Below are 15,794 nucleotides of genomic sequence, written 5' to 3' on the forward strand. Positions count from 1 at the left end.
TAGAGTGAATCAATTAGAACCAGCTGTAGATTTGTCTACATATTGCTAAGTGATGAAGTTTGAAAGTGAAGTCTGTTGATACATCCAGCAATGTTAGTGGGAAAGGATACTTAAATGGAAGAGACTTTTCACAGTAACACTATGTGAAACTACAAGTTGAAACTTTATCTATACCTGTATTTTCATTACAGTTCCCTCTCTGCTTTCTACTGCAGTGCATGCACTTGCCATAGATCCTTAAGAAGAAATTGCATGTGTCTGTCAGAAATTCCAGGTGGATCTTTGCAAATAGAGTGTCAGCCGATAGGCACTGTTGTTGGTCTGCTGGCCTCTGAGGCCATTAGCACCGAATGGCCCTGGCCCTGGGGTGCTGTTAAGACCTCAGATACCCTGTGTATTCTTTGTTCAGGCAAAAATGGTGTTGTCTCAGAAGCATGGAGAGAGAAGAAGAGAATAATAGTAGATGTTGTTCTGACTGTAATGGAGGCCTGTTTACAGAGAGAATGATTTGTCTACAGGTCTGTGTGGAATAAGGCTGCCAAAATTCCTGCCAAAATGTAACCACTGAAAATAAATATAGTAATACTAGTGTCTTCACTACATACCATGCCAATTTCTTTACTTAACGTGAAGTCTAGAAGGGGATATCCATTAGCATGAAAACCTACTATGTAATTTAAGAAATAATATTTGTCTTAGTCCTTTGTTCCTTTTATCTCCTCTCCCATCCTCATTCTGTCTCCTCCCTGCTGCAGAATGATGTAGTGCTACTGAATGTTGATGAGAGCACATTAAGTCCAACCCCAGCCACTCATTATTGGCTAGCTAAGTTGGCACCACAGCAGCATTTAGTACCTTTTGACTGGGAGAAAAATCCATGGAGAAGGCTAGTCATGATATTGTACTCTCTAGGGAAATACGGCTTTGTTTTATTTTGTTTTGGTTTTAATGTATTTATTCGAGTCTGACTTGATTACATTCCCTCCTCACCGTGCCTTCTCAAAGAGGCAAAGTCTTCTCAATCTGTTTTCTGAAGATGCACATACAGAGAGAAGCCAAGACCTTCTTTCAGCATACAGTGAGAGAGATTTATTGTTCATATTTCCTACTGTTTCTGTCAAGGTATTGCCTGCGTGCCTTGGCTGAAATGCTTCTTGCGCCAAAGAAGTTTATAGATGACACAAACAGATTTAGAAGGGAAACTGAAGCAGAGAAGTACCAGAATGCAGGGTGGTGTTTTGAAATTCAATATTCATGCTATTTGAGACATATATACAATACGTTTAGGTAAGATTAATCAGTACAGAATTGCTGTTGAGATTATACTAAAGCTAAAAGAAAAAACAGAGAGGAGGTGCTTGCTATTAAGCAGTAACTGACTACAAGTGGATATCTGTGGGTGAAACAGCTCTTCTTCAATAAAAAATATAGATGGATTAGTGAGCAAAAAAGGTGAAAACAAGTCCCTGGACTTAGGAGTTGTAAGTATAATCAAGAAGATGTAAGTGCTGGTATCTTTGAATTATGAAAGTGTTAAAATATATAAAATATGAGTTACAATTTCTTTGTGCATTACAAAAGAGGCTGGGCTCTTTCATAGATACATTACTTTGGAAAAAGCAATGGTATCCATTCTATCAGGTATTTCTGTCTAATAGTGGTACCCAGACAGTAGCAGCAGTTACACTAATGCGCTGCAATATAAAGTATACTTGAAAACCATTTGCCTAACTGCAGCTGTCAAACACAGCATCAAGTGTGTTCTGCCTAGTGGAATAGATACACTTTTTAGATGAAATAATAGACATCTCACAATTTTATTGAAATACCCCACTGAAAGATATGTAGAGAATTGATCAAAATGTTAAATTCATATAATCCCAGAATGGTTGAGGTTGGAAGGCACCTCTGGGAAAAATCTGGTCCAGCTCCCCTTCTGAAAGCAGGCTCAGCTACAGCAGATTGCTCAGGATCCTGTCCAGTCATGTTTGGAATATCTCCAAGGATGGATACTCTATAACCTTTCTGGGAAAGCCATTGCATGACCATCCTCTGAGTCAAAAAGCTTTTCTTGTGTTTACATGGAATTTGCCATATTTCAGTTTGTGCCCATTGCCTCTTGTCTAGTCAATGGGCACTGCTGAGAAGACTCTGACTCCATTTTCTTTAAGTCCCCCATCAGGTATTGAGAAGACCACCCTAAGCCTTCCCCTCTCCAGCCTGAACAGTCTCTCAGCCTCCACTTGTGTGCTGAAAGCCCTTAGTAATCTTTGTAATGTTTTGCTGGGCTCACTCCAGTATGTGCATATCTTTCTTGTCCTGGAGGATCAAGAGCTGGACACAGGGCTCCAGATGTGTCTCATGAGGGCTGAATAGGGGGGAAGCATCACCTCCCTTGGCCTCCTGGCAATGCTGTTTGCTTTGCAGCCTAGGTTACCTTTGGTCTTCTTTGCTGCAAGGACACATTGCTTATTCATGTTCAACTTGTTGTCTATCAGGACTCCTATGTCCTTTTCTGCAAAGCTGTTTTCCATCTAGTTGTTCCCAGATCAAACTGGTGTATTGGGTTATTTCTCCTCAGGCACAGGACTTTGCATTTCCCTTTGTTGAACTTCCTGAAGTCCAACATTGTTCTGTCCATTTTTTTGACCCTGCTGAGGTCCCTCCAAGTGGAAGCACAACCATCTGGTCTTTCAAACACTCCTCCCAGTTTTGTATCATTTGCAACTTCCTGAGGATGCCTTCCTGATCTGCCCCATCATCTAGATCATTAATGAAAATTCAAACAACACTGGCCTGGGTATTGACTCTTGGGGTAAACCACTAGGCAGTGGTCTCCAGTTGGACTTTATGGTGCTGATTGCAGCCCTTTGAGCCCAGCAATTCAGCCTGTTTTCAGTCCATCTCATCAGTTCGCCAGTGATAATGCTGTGGCAGACGGTGCTGAAAGCTGTAATAAAGTAAACAACATCTACTATCATCACCCAGCTGGTCTTGTCATCATAGAGGGCTATGAAGTTGGTCAAGCATGATTTCCCTTTCATAAATCCATGCCAATTACTCCGAATCACCTTTCCGACCTTCAGTTGTATGTAAAGGACCTCTGGGAGGATTTGTCCTATCATCTTCCCATGACTGAAGTAAGGACATCTGGCCTGTAGTTCCCTGGATCCTCCTTGGCATTCTTGAAGACAGAAGTGATGTTTGCTCTCTTCCGGTGCTCAAGAAACTTCCCCAATCACCATGATCTTTCATATTTGAGAGTGACCTTGCAATGACATTGACCATCTCTCTCAGCACTTGTGAATACACACCATCAAGTTGGATGCTTTTATGTAAGTCTGGTCTGTTTAAATGTTCCCTAACCTGATCCTCCTCCACTGATGGTAAGTCTTCCTTGCTCCAGACTTTCACATGGGTCTCATGGACCTGGGATTGCTGATGGCAAGCTTTACCAGTGAAAGACCAAAGTGGAGAAGTCATTGAGTACCTTGGCCCTTTCTGTGTCCTTTGGCACCAGGTCAAACTTAAATTTTTTAACATGTGAAGTTAGCAGCATGGGAGACTGCACAGAGGTGCTTCTGTGTGTTTGATCTCTGCTTTCACACGTGTCTCTCACTGATAAATGTCTCTCATTTTCTGTTAAAATAATTATTTGACACAAGTACACCCTGCCCAAAATATCAAGTATTGCAATTCAGCCTGTCAAGGTAATCCAAAATGTAATCTCCTGGTCTGGAAGTGCAAGAATGCAGGTTATATCATTCCATATTTTTCCTTCCTCATAACTGTGGTGTGAGTTCCTCTGTGGCTGGAAGCATCTCTGAGCTTAGTAGCACATTTTGTTATCAGGAATAGTCTTAGAATCAAAACGGAATCATTTATCACAGACAGGTAGCATTAGAGCAGATATATGACTACTGCTTAATGGTGTTGCGCTGCGCTGTGTACGTTCTAGTGAGTTGAATTATCCTGAATCAATTCTTATCAGAATGAGATAAGCGTATGTACTCTATATCTAAGTTTTATGAAAACGTGTGTAGAGTTCCCCCAAATTAAAGAACAGGCAGAGGGTTGCTTAAGCAACTTGAGTTTCTACCTCTGTGCTCTGCAGAGAGGCAAGGACTATAAGCCAGATGATCTGTATCCGTTTATATTTTCCTGTTTTCCTGGGTTTATATTTTCCTGTTTTTTCCTTTTAAAGGAAAGTTGAAAAGGTGCGCATGATGCTGCGATGCAAAATGCTTCTGTTGCTCCTGAATCAAAGCTACATGTAACTCTGACTGAGGCTTGTGAAAAACAGCATTTAACTTGATCTGTATGCTCTACTCACTCACCGGTGCCGTGGCAGACGGCTGTTTTGCTTCATGTCAGGTTTCTCACTAGTCCTGTAAGAAATCTATGATGTCAAATGATTTGCAGGGCTTTCCTTCTAGGTCAGCAGTTTGCCAACACTCTTTCAAAACTCAATTAAAATGTTCCATTTTCTCATTGGCATGAGGATAATAAATGGAAGAATTTCAAGGCTTAATATATCTTTCCCCCAGAAATACTTCAGATTGCACAGCTGTTAACAGAGGTACTTTATCAGAGATTAGTTTGTTCAGATTTCCTCCATGACTGAAAATGGTTAACAAGAATTCGATTACAGTTGTGAGGAAGTAACCTAGGAAATAAAGACTATTGCTGGCTATTTGCTGAAGGAAATCAGTTAAAGTAATAGTATCAGTTAAAGGCAGTTGGCATTGCTTTAGAAGTTTCTACTAGATTAATAGCAATCTTTTCCGACGTAGCATCAGGTAAAAATAGAACTGCAGTATGTCCTGCACTTCAAGTTGTTTATATGTCTTGTGGTAGATTTTATGTGTACTGTCGACAAGAGACATCCAAAACAGGAGAGTGGTGGTGGTTGTGCCTCTCACCAAAGCTTCTTGATGGCTCATTGCTGTCTGGATGCACACAAGCAAGATACTGCTCTCCTGCTGGTCTTACACTGCTCCGCTGAACAGTTTAATACCTCGGAGGTGAAGTGCTCCCCCTCTCCTCCCTGTCCCACAGCAGTCAAGGCCATTTTTCAGCTGGTAGTAGCCATGTGTCCATAGTAGTCTGTACAGCTGAACTGCATGTGTTTTCATCTGCTTATAACATTTCTGCCAGTAGCCATGGCTTCATCCAATAGTATTATATCACTCTGTACAGCTAATTCTGGCGCAAGGACTAAACATTTGGACACAGAGGTTTAGTCCAGAGGTTGGGCTCAGTTAGTCACCCTGTACTTCAGCACGCAAACTGTTGGTGCTTTTGTTGAAGAAAAGTAAAGTCTGTATTGGTTGGAAAAAAAATGTGTAATTTACTTTCCTCCTCTCCCCACTGCAAAGTATGGGAGCGGCTGTTGCTTCCCCTGGTTCTTCTCACCCAGATATCACCAGTTTTCCTATGGCCTTCCCTGGCTTTGACACATCTCACCTCAGGGTGATTATGCTCAGCCTCCCACTGTTTTCCCCTGGATTGTTTCCTCTATCAGAGGAATTGTTACGCTCATCACTTCTTGCTGCTCTTTCTGAACTTTAATTAGCTCTGACCTAAGGGCTTGTGAGCCTGAGGAACTCTTTGACAAAAGTGGGTTTGCTCAGTAGGCTAAGTGCAGATTTTCTGAGGCTCTCATAGTACCTGTCCTGCCAAGCTTATCTTTGCATTGAGCTCGCTTATCTATAATTAATACATGTCAGAGATGAATCTGTGCTATAAAATTTTCTTATGAGGGTGAGTTCTTCCATGAAAATATTTATCAAGTTCTGCTCACCTTGACCATAGCAGTGAATTCCTTTGTTCAATTATTCACAGTCCTGCGAAGGACTGTGCTCTAATCTGTCAGGGCTAACAGAACTCAGGACTAATACCTCTTAAGTCTGGATCCAAAGTTCAAATAGCATCTTAATCACAGATTGGGTGGGATGTGCCATTGGCTTTCTACTTGGAGTATGTCTTCAGAGGAATTTAAAGCATTTTTTTTACATGGATTTATTTGAAGGCCTTATTTTGATTACTTGAAGAAGAAAAAGATGAGTCAATATTGCCTCAGACCTACTTTTAAATATATGAAATTTAGGTGCAGGAATGACCTGTTTTTTTCCATTGCTCTTTGTCTCTGCAGCTTTCATTAACTTCAGAGAGACTTGCAGTCACTTGTACTTCTGACCATAATTTTCCAAGCTTACTTGACTCACTAGTGACAGAGCTGGGAGAATGAGTCATATTTTTCATTAATGACTAATGATTTTGAATATGTCAAGGTTTTAATTTCCAGAAATCTCACAAGAACCCTTTTCTTTTGCCTCTTTTTCCCCAACCTCCCACCTTAACAACATTGCCAAAGATCTTCCTTTGAAAAGTCAGGTTCCTTTATTTCCAGGTTTCAGATTAAAACTGAAGATACAAACTTCTGAAAAGCGCATGTCACTCAAAAAGGTCCTGGCAATAACCCGTTTCATCTGATTTCATCTCCAGCATCCCTCACAATTCACTCTGCCACTTCTGTGAAGTTGATTCTAGCGTTTTCATCCCATCCTGTTAAATTGAGAAGAATATTTCTATTGATTCAGAAAGCAGAAGGATTAAGCTCTAGCGTGTGCTTTGCTCCATTGTGCCAGGGAGTGCCTTATAACCAATTTATAGCATATGCAGCTTTAGTTTACTGTTTGTGGTTCCAATTTCTAACTGTCTGTTTACATCAAGGTTGACATCCTGACACAGATAGTTATTTTACGTTATAAGTGGTATGGTCATTCTGGAAATTAAAATGATGTTTTTACTTTTTCTGTTTCTGCTGTGGCTGCCTTAGTAAAAATCAATCAATTCAAAAACGTCTCCCTCACTCACCCAGGCTGGGTTCAGCTGAGAAAGATACCTACTTTTGTCACAGAGGTAGAGAAAAGCCATTAGGTCACCTGGCTGATCCTCTTCTTGGGTCATCTGCGCTTGGAGAGCTTGTGCTTACATTTTTCAATATTCTGCCCATTGAAATAGTGTGATGTTTAAAGAGCTACTGTCAAACTGATCGGATTAAGAGCAGTGCTTGCCATTGTGCATTTGTTTATTAGACTGAGACTGCTCACTTGTGCTGGCTCTTGACTCTAACTTTCTACAGGCCTGGCAGTCAAATGGGCATGAAATTGGTCTCATTAATTATTTTTTAAAACTGCACTAAAGGACTTTATCTCAAGTTTGACTATACTTAGGAGTATGTATTTAATCCAAACGAAAGTTAAACTAAGATAATGCCTTGAGGTGAAGGTGAAACCAAGCTAAAAACCCTTAGGCACCAAAACATCTGCTCTGTTTGCAAACATTTTGAAAAAAGAGATCTACAAGTGTGAAACAGCAGCTGTCATTCTCTGTCTTGGCCATGGGTTGTCCATCACTGATACGGAGGACTTGGAAGGTGCTGTTTCATGCTTGTTCCTTATGCTCTCTGGACTCCCTAGTCCTATGGGTGTAGGATCCTTGGGAGCTGATAGTCCAGGCTCTGGAAATGAGATTTGGTGGCCAGCAGAGGTGTGAGAAAAACAGAGACCAATCCTGCAAGGGCCACACGTGGAGCTTGTCATTGAGCTTGTTCTCTTGAGCCCAAGAGATGATGATGCTTTAATGCTGCTGCTGTATGTGCTGTAACTCTGCTGTGTGCTTATCATGAATGTATTCCTTCAGGGCGAGGTCACGTCTCCTCCTGCTGATCCTTTTCAGACATAACATTGGGATTGGAGACATGGAATTAAGGGGGTGGTGGGGTGGTGGTTATCTTTTCCTTATAGACAACAGGACTATTCTGCTTTCTGCAAAAGTGGGGTTATGCAAGGCTATGACTGCATGCAGCCGTACAAATATAAGTCTATGAGTCCCTCAGTTCAGCACCTGTTAGAATATCCTGTGTCCAAGCGAGAGCTGCCAGTTTTCCCTGACTCGGCACAGGGCTGTTGCATCGGTGATTTCCTCAGACATGTGCCTCTGAAGGCTGCCTCCTCCCAGCTGCGTTCCTGTGCAGGTAGTCTGTGGCAGCAGAGCAGATCACAGGACTCCTCCTGGCTCCTGGCTGTGACTTAGGCTGCCGGCTCCGTCATCCAAGCTGATGCCAGTCGAAATGAGAAGGCTGTGTGCACCGCTGCTGCCATGGGGTTTAGACGGCACACCACGTGTAAGGGAATGCTGGCGCTGACGTTGCACAGACCTGATGTTGCGGGCTATGCCTGTGGTCTCACTACACCTGTGAGTATATTTCTGCCTACAGACATCGAACACAGAGTCTCTATATATCCAACGGATCATGAAAAGATGTTACCCTTTATTTAAGGCTGTGCTTGAAAAACAACTAATTAACATGGAAAGCATATAGGATAAAATGGCAAAGATCGGTACTTTGCTGTGCTCTAAACTCAGTTTGGAAAAGAGAGATTTATCTCAGTTTTGAAATCTTTTTAGTTCTTTCCTTCTCTTCTGTACTTTACATGAGGAGAAGAAAATGGGAAAATGATCAGAAAAGTTGCCTGCATATATTTTAATAATAATTTCAACATAAAAAGAGAAAAGTCATAATTTCGTTCAAGTAGTTCATCTCCATTCAGACAATACAGAGGTTACTGCAGAGCTCACACTTTTGATTTCTTACTTTACTTTGGCTTGTGTACCAACCAATTCATGTTAAATATTTATGGGCAAGATTAAAGACTTTATAAAACTTAGCAGCTGGCAGCTGTCCTCGCCTAAAGGATAATGCAGAGTTTTCATTTTAATTGGATAACTATGTGACCGAAATATGCAAACCCCAAGGGAAATACAAGAATTGAAATATGTAAAGTATTTTTTTAAAGAAAATACCCTTTTACATTTTTACATTCTCTACTTTCTTTTTCCCTTAGTAGCATTTATCTGAAGGTGAAATTGTCATTTCTTTTTCACTTCTTTCTTTTTAAACTTTTGTTTAAAGTTGGTTTGTTTTTTTTTTTGTTTTTGTTTTTTTTTTTGTAATCTCTAGGATTTAAACTTTTAAGGTGACGTGCCTTCTGTTACAGGCCAGGCATGAAATGCCTGTATTCTTCCTTCTCTCTTCTTCCTTCTCTTCCTACACTATTTCAGTTCTTTGTGTTCTTAATTACTGCTATTATTATGTTAGTGGATACTTCATATTCCACCCTTTGAAGATTAGCCCATCAACACAATCTTGTAGGCTAAGGTCTTCCACATTAGCTGCTTGTACACACATTCTTCTCCTTCTGCATGTCAATGCTTTACATACATACACCTTGCAGTCCAGCTAAAAGAAAGGACAGCTATCGCAGAGCAAAAGCAGGCAATCATATTTCAACCCTTTTCTTGCCATACCCGTTGCTTTTGTCTTTCTAAAACTATTTTCCCCGCTGTCTTAAGCTGTCTTGTGACTACTGAAATCAGTAAAGCTGTTGCTATCTTTGCATGAATCATAATAAAACAATAACAGTTTCTTTCTTCACCCATTCAGCATCTTGTAGTGCAGGCACCTGTGCAGCAAAATAATACAGTTCTTGACCCCTCATTTTCTCCCTGAGTGGATGATCTCATGTTTTTCTTCTTAAACCCATTTTATGATTAAACCCATTTTCTTTAATGCTGTTTCTTAAGATATATTCAGATGTGTGTGTATTAGCTAATCTATACAATCTAGTTTGTTATTGAATGAATAGTTTAAGGTAATCAATATACTTCTATGAATTTTAGAGTGCTGTGTACCTATGTGTATTCAGTTGTTTTGTCCTCAGTAATATTTGCCTAACCAGCCACGTACTGTTATGCTCAGTTTAGCTTATCTTTGCCATTGAGTTGTAGTTGCCTTAAAATTACCGCTAATCACTTAATTCAGGACATTGCGACCTAAGCGAAAGAGAGCATCTACTGTCTCCATCAAAAGCGTGGGGGAAGCCCGACACTTCCTAGCAGAGCTCAGCAGGTTGAGGTAAGAACACACGGGACACGCTGTTGCCTTTGTTATTTCCCAAGAAGAAGAAAGGTGGAGAGGGCCTACAGAAGATGACAGAGCTCAATGGGGAGGCAGCTCCTTCTGCTTGAGGATCACAGCCTTGTTCCTGGAGTACTGCTACAAAAACTGAGCGGAGGTCCTTCAAAATCCAGTTGGAGAAGGTGCCCTCTGTTTAGCCAGTAGCTAGCTAGTTAGAAAGGTGAGGCAGGTTACGGGAACTATAAATTCACACCTCCACTGACACCGCCACTGTCTGAAGAGACAGTGCAGTTACTGAGGGAACTGGGATGGAAAAAGAAAATCAGTCAGCTGCAGATGCAAGGTTATGTTATATGGCAAAATTAAAGATAAACTGCTCCAGGGAGAAAAAGTGATGTTGATCTCCAGCCCAATGTTGGTGCTTTTGTAGAAGGACAGACATCTGGATTCTGCTGCCGTTTTCCTTGACTATGTGTACTATTTATATATATCTGTGCAAAAACTCTGTAGGCAGTGGTTTAGAGGAGGGCCAGCTGAAGTAGGTTGTTTCTGAACACTCACAGGAAATGAATTTTTAAAAAGGTTTTTTATCTTTGGTAAAAAGTGTTTCAATGTAAAAAGGTTAAGAGTTTGTGGAGTGGCAGCTGAGTGGTGATTTGGAGGACTGTAATTCTGTAATTTGGATTTGCATTGCTCAATTGAAATTAGACAGGACTTTTGAACCACAGTCTTTCTTCAGATATGCCTTAAAATGACTCACCAAACATCACAGGTGAAATCATTATTAGAGAAGAAAACCCCAAAATGGGCGTCTTAAATTATAAATTGACATGTCCATATGGGCAGGTTTTTTTTTTTCAGTTCCAGTGTTAATTCTCCTTTCCCTGTTGGCACTTCAAAGCATTGACATTTTAGATTTGACACATAAATGTGTTGTTAAAATGACCTGCAAAAAGCAGGAGGCTAAGGTGTTGCATAGGAGGATCTATGAGTATTTGTTGTGTGCTTTCTCACCTTCCAGTAACAAGCAAAGGATAAGTTGGGTTTTTATTTTATTTGGGGATGTAATTATTTCCCAGGCTTGCTTTGTAAAACTGTATGGTTGTCTTGCATTTGTTAAGAAATGAGTACTGATTAGAATTTTATAATGAAGAAACATCTGATGAAAATGACCTTTTTTATCTGTTTATTCATCTCATTGTAACAGATAACAAGAATCATCAGACGATATTGTACTAATTATGATTTATTGTATTAAATGATGTAATAAAAGTATAATATCTCCTCCAGTTTGATTTCTACTGAGATAGTAATGTCCTTTGAATACATAAGGGACTCTTATTAGAAGGTGTAAGCGAGATTGGCTAGTCTTTTTGAAATTACATAAATCTTATCTAGTGCTGTATTATTATGTATCTTCTTTCTGTTCTTAAGTCTTGGACTGGAATAGGTAATGCCAAAATTCTTAGTTGGATATAAGGATCTTCAATAGCTGTAAGAACAGCCCTGTCAGTGTTTGTGTATAACAGCTGACCGGTCAAAGTGCACAAGAGAATGCTTATATGCCATATATGCTTTGAAGAAGAATACTGACATCAAGGACTAGTGGCATGCTGGGATTTTTTTTTTCCTTCTGTAGTAGAACTTTTAAATATTCAGAGTGATACATAAGTCCCCTTTCTGTCATTCTGTCTGATGTGGTCCAGTAATTTCCATTTTCACCCATCTTTGGTTTAACCCTCTGTGATGACTTTCACTCTGTTTGGAAGTACTTGAAGATCAAGGCACTTAAACTTCAGGTTTAACTCCTGTAAGGATTTCATATCAGCTATTTCAAATAGGGACTCTTATACATTAAATGAGCATTATCAATACATATTAGATGCATTAATTAGCTGCACTATTTCTTGTGCATTTTACATAATCTCTGTGATAGCATCTGTAATTTCTCAATTTTTTAAAAAAAGCATGCCATGTTATCATCATTTCCCTACTTCGTAACCCAAACACTGCTGAGAAGCATACTTATTCTCTGTTTTTCTTCCTTTTCTGATGGAATTTCTGTGATTAAACAAATATATTGCAAGAAAAAGAAGATACATTACACCCACACTTTCTTAATCTCCAAATCATGTTAGTGCTACAAGTAATGTCCTCCAGCAAGAGGTTTGGGGTTTTTTTTTACATTTTTAGTCCTCTAATACACTTTCTGTGGCAGGTCCATAGAGAGGAGAAGGGAGTTATACTATGGGAGTGAATTGTCCATTAGCTCTTCAGGTTGGTGTTCTGGATATACAATAGTTTGCAGTTTTAGTCCTGTCTCTTTTTGTGTGATGGGAAGTCCTTGTTGTATATAGCATCTGAAACCTCTTACATGCTGGACGTGTAATCTAGATGTAACAAAGTGATGAGAAAAGTCTATTTGTTAGGAATGAATCCAAATACCATCTTGAAGCTGTCATGATATACCATTCTGGTTTGTTCTGCCTTTCAGAGCTTACTTCTTGGGCTATGTGTCTGTGTGTGAGATTGCAGGAGTGCAAGGTATTTGATAAGGCAAAAATCCTTCCTTTCGCATTTTGGGAGACTCCTTCACTAGACTGCATGGGCTAGAGAAGCATGCATGTCAAAGATATGTAAGTCAGTAGTTATGCAGATAAAAATTGGATCGTACTTGTAATTTTTCTTTTCTTTTTTTTTACTCTTTGTGTTAAGTAATGCTTTTGGTAGAATTTTAAACAGAAAAAGAAGGAAAATGTTGAAAAACATTATATAAACCGAACATATTAAAACATTAGGGTTTTTCCCTCCTTCTCAATTGTGGTTTTGCCTGCACAATTCAGTCCCTTTCAATGCTGTAGCATAAAGGGGAGGAAACCTGCAAGACCAAGAAAACTAGGGAAAAGCAGAATGTTTACTTGGCAATGCTATAATAAAAATTGGCTCAGTGTAAGCCTTACATGAATTAAGAAGGAGATTTAGTATTTGCTTTGTTGCTGCGAACAGAACCTCTATATTACTTGGACTCAAATGTGTTGCACAAAGGTCTGCAACACACTGGTGACCTGAAAGTAGAATTGTAGTTAAGAACTCCATAGAGGAATATGTTTTGCTTGAGTATGCTTAAAGGTCTCTGACATACACAGTTGGTAACTCACAGTGGCCAAATAGTCAGAAAGGATCTGCAATGGTGGGTGGTTTGCAGAAAGAAGGTGTTAAGTGATGCTGATTAACTGCAATTCCTCTGGACTCAGCTTCTCTGAGAATGAAGTCTCCAAATTTCTGGTTCAGTCCCTGAAGGGCATCAGTTTTATCCTGAGGCATGTCTTAGTTCCCATCCTGTGCTCATGACTCATTAACTCATCAGCTTGTAGAACTCAGTGCCAGCCTGTCAAAATCTAATAACAGAGAGTGCTCATCTTCTGCACTCATTGCCTTTAAGCTGGCACCTGTATCTGCACATCTATGTCTTGGTTGAACCCTACCTTTGCGAATTGTACCTTTAGACTCAGAATTATTGAACAATATTCAGAACTGAAAAGAAGTCTCTGATACATAGCTTTTCACCCTCCTTCCCCAAGTTTTTGGGCCAGGCTGAGTACAAATAGCTTTTCAGAGGTCAGTTGTCTCTACATAAATTGTCATCTCTGAGACACCTCTTCAAAGTTAAGCAGTGCTCGACAGTGCTATGAAGAAACCAGATTCAGGACTGTTGCAAACAGCTCTGGTTTTGAGTTGTATGGTAGAACACACTTTGAGAAGAAAAATGACAGCATTGCCTGGGGGTGGGTTACCTGCAACAGGGAATGACAGCAAACCCTCACCCTAGGGAAGCAAGAAAGAAAGATGTTACCAAAGGGGGAAGTAATGACGTATAAGGGAGACTCCAGAGGAAAAGGAAGAGAAAGGAAAGCAAAATGCCACTGAAAAAAAATAGTTAAAGGGATGAGGCTGCCAGAGTTGGCAGAAACATAACAAAGCCTCATGAGGAAAAGCAGAATAGAGAGACAAAAAGGGATCAATGAGATTGCAAAACCCCCACATCTTGGGGAAGCCTTATCTGCTATACAGCCTTCAGCCTACTTCAGCACCTTACTGCTCAAAGGAGCGGCATAGAAACTTATATGACCCACAGCAAGATTTAGAGGAAATTGATAATAAGTTGGTCAAAGAAAAGAAGGCAGATTTTCTTTTGTCTTTTCAAAAGTACTTTATTTTTCCCATAACTTTCAGCCTTTACTTTTCTCATTTTTGAATATACGGTTTAAGTATTAGACAAATTTAGCATATTTCTCCTTTTCTGATTGCTTTTCAAGTGGAAAAGCAAGACCTACTTTTCTTCTTTCAAAGACTTCACCACTGAATCTCCTTTAGGGCTTAAGAAGGTTCGAAAAAGGCCTACAGAATCATAGAATAGTTTGGGTTGGGAGGGATCTTTAAAGGTCATCTAGTTCAACCCCCCCCTGCAATGAGCAGGGACATCTTCAACCAGATCAGGTTGCTCAGAGCCCTGTCCAACATGGCCTTCAATGTTTCCAGGGATGGGGCATCTACTGCCTCTCTGGGCAACCTCTTCCAGTGTTTCACCACCCTCATTGTAAAAAATGTCTTCCTTCTATCTAGTCTAAATCTACCCTCTTTTAGTTTAAAACCATTATCCCTTGTCCTATTGCAACAGGCCCTGCTAAAATGTTTGTCCCCATCTTTCCTGTAGGCCCCCTTTAAGTACTGAAAGGCTGCAATAAGGTCTCCCTGGATCCTTCTCTTCTTCAGGCTGAAAAACCCCAACTCTCTCAGCCTGTCCTCATGGGAGAGGTGCTCCAGCCCTCTCATCATTTTTGTGGCCCTCCTTCAGACCCGCTCCAACAGGTCCATGTCTTTCCTGTGCCGAGGGCTGCAGAGCTGGACGCAGTACTCCAGGTGGGGTCTCAATCAGAGCGGAGTAGAGGGGCAGAATCCCCTCCCTTGACCTGCTGGCCACCCTTCTTTTGATGCAGCCAAGGGTGTAGTTGGCTTTCTGGACTGCGAGCGCACATGTTAGCTCATGCCCAGCTTTTCATCCACCAGTACCCCCAAGTCCTTCTCAGTAGGGCAGCTCTCAAGTGGGCAGTTCACACTGGCCCACTTCTCAAGCTTGTCCAGGTCCTTCTGTATGGCATCCTGTCCCTCAGGCTTGTCAACTGCACCACTTAGCTTGGTGTCGTCCGCAAACTTGCTGAGGGTGCGCTTGATCCCACTGTCTGTCATTGAAGCCATTGAACAGTACTGGTCCCAATAAGGACCCCTGAGGGACACCACTTTTCACTGATCTCCATCTGGACATTGAGCCATTGATCACTACCCTCTGGATGCGACCATCCAACCAATTCCTCATCCACTGAACAGTTCACCCATCAAATCCATCTTATCTCTCCCATTTAGAGAGAAGGATGTTGTGGGGGACCACGTCAAAGGCCTTACAGAAGTCCAGATAGATGACATCCGTAGCTCTTCCCTTGTCCACTGATGTAGTTACTCCGTCATAGAAGGCCACTAGGTTGGTCAGGCAGGACTCACCCTTGGTGAAGCCATGCTGGCTGTCTCGAATTACCTCCCTGTCCTCTATGTGCCTTAGCGTAGCTCCTAGGAGGAATGTAAGAACTCTTAGCATAATGTGATTACTTTTCTGTTCTCACTCTTCTTCCTTCCCCTACCCTGAAATTTCAGTAAGTTTATGTCTCTGAACATTCAAATTGAAAATGAAAAAAGCAATTAGAAGAAATATAGCATGTTCCCTTGGGTGACCACAACCGTATTTGTCTACAGCCTT

The sequence above is a fragment of the Larus michahellis genome, chromosome 7 (genome assembly GCF_964199755.1).
Source record: "Larus michahellis chromosome 7, bLarMic1.1, whole genome shotgun sequence".
NCBI classification, from domain to species: domain Eukaryota; kingdom Metazoa; phylum Chordata; class Aves; order Charadriiformes; family Laridae; genus Larus; species Larus michahellis.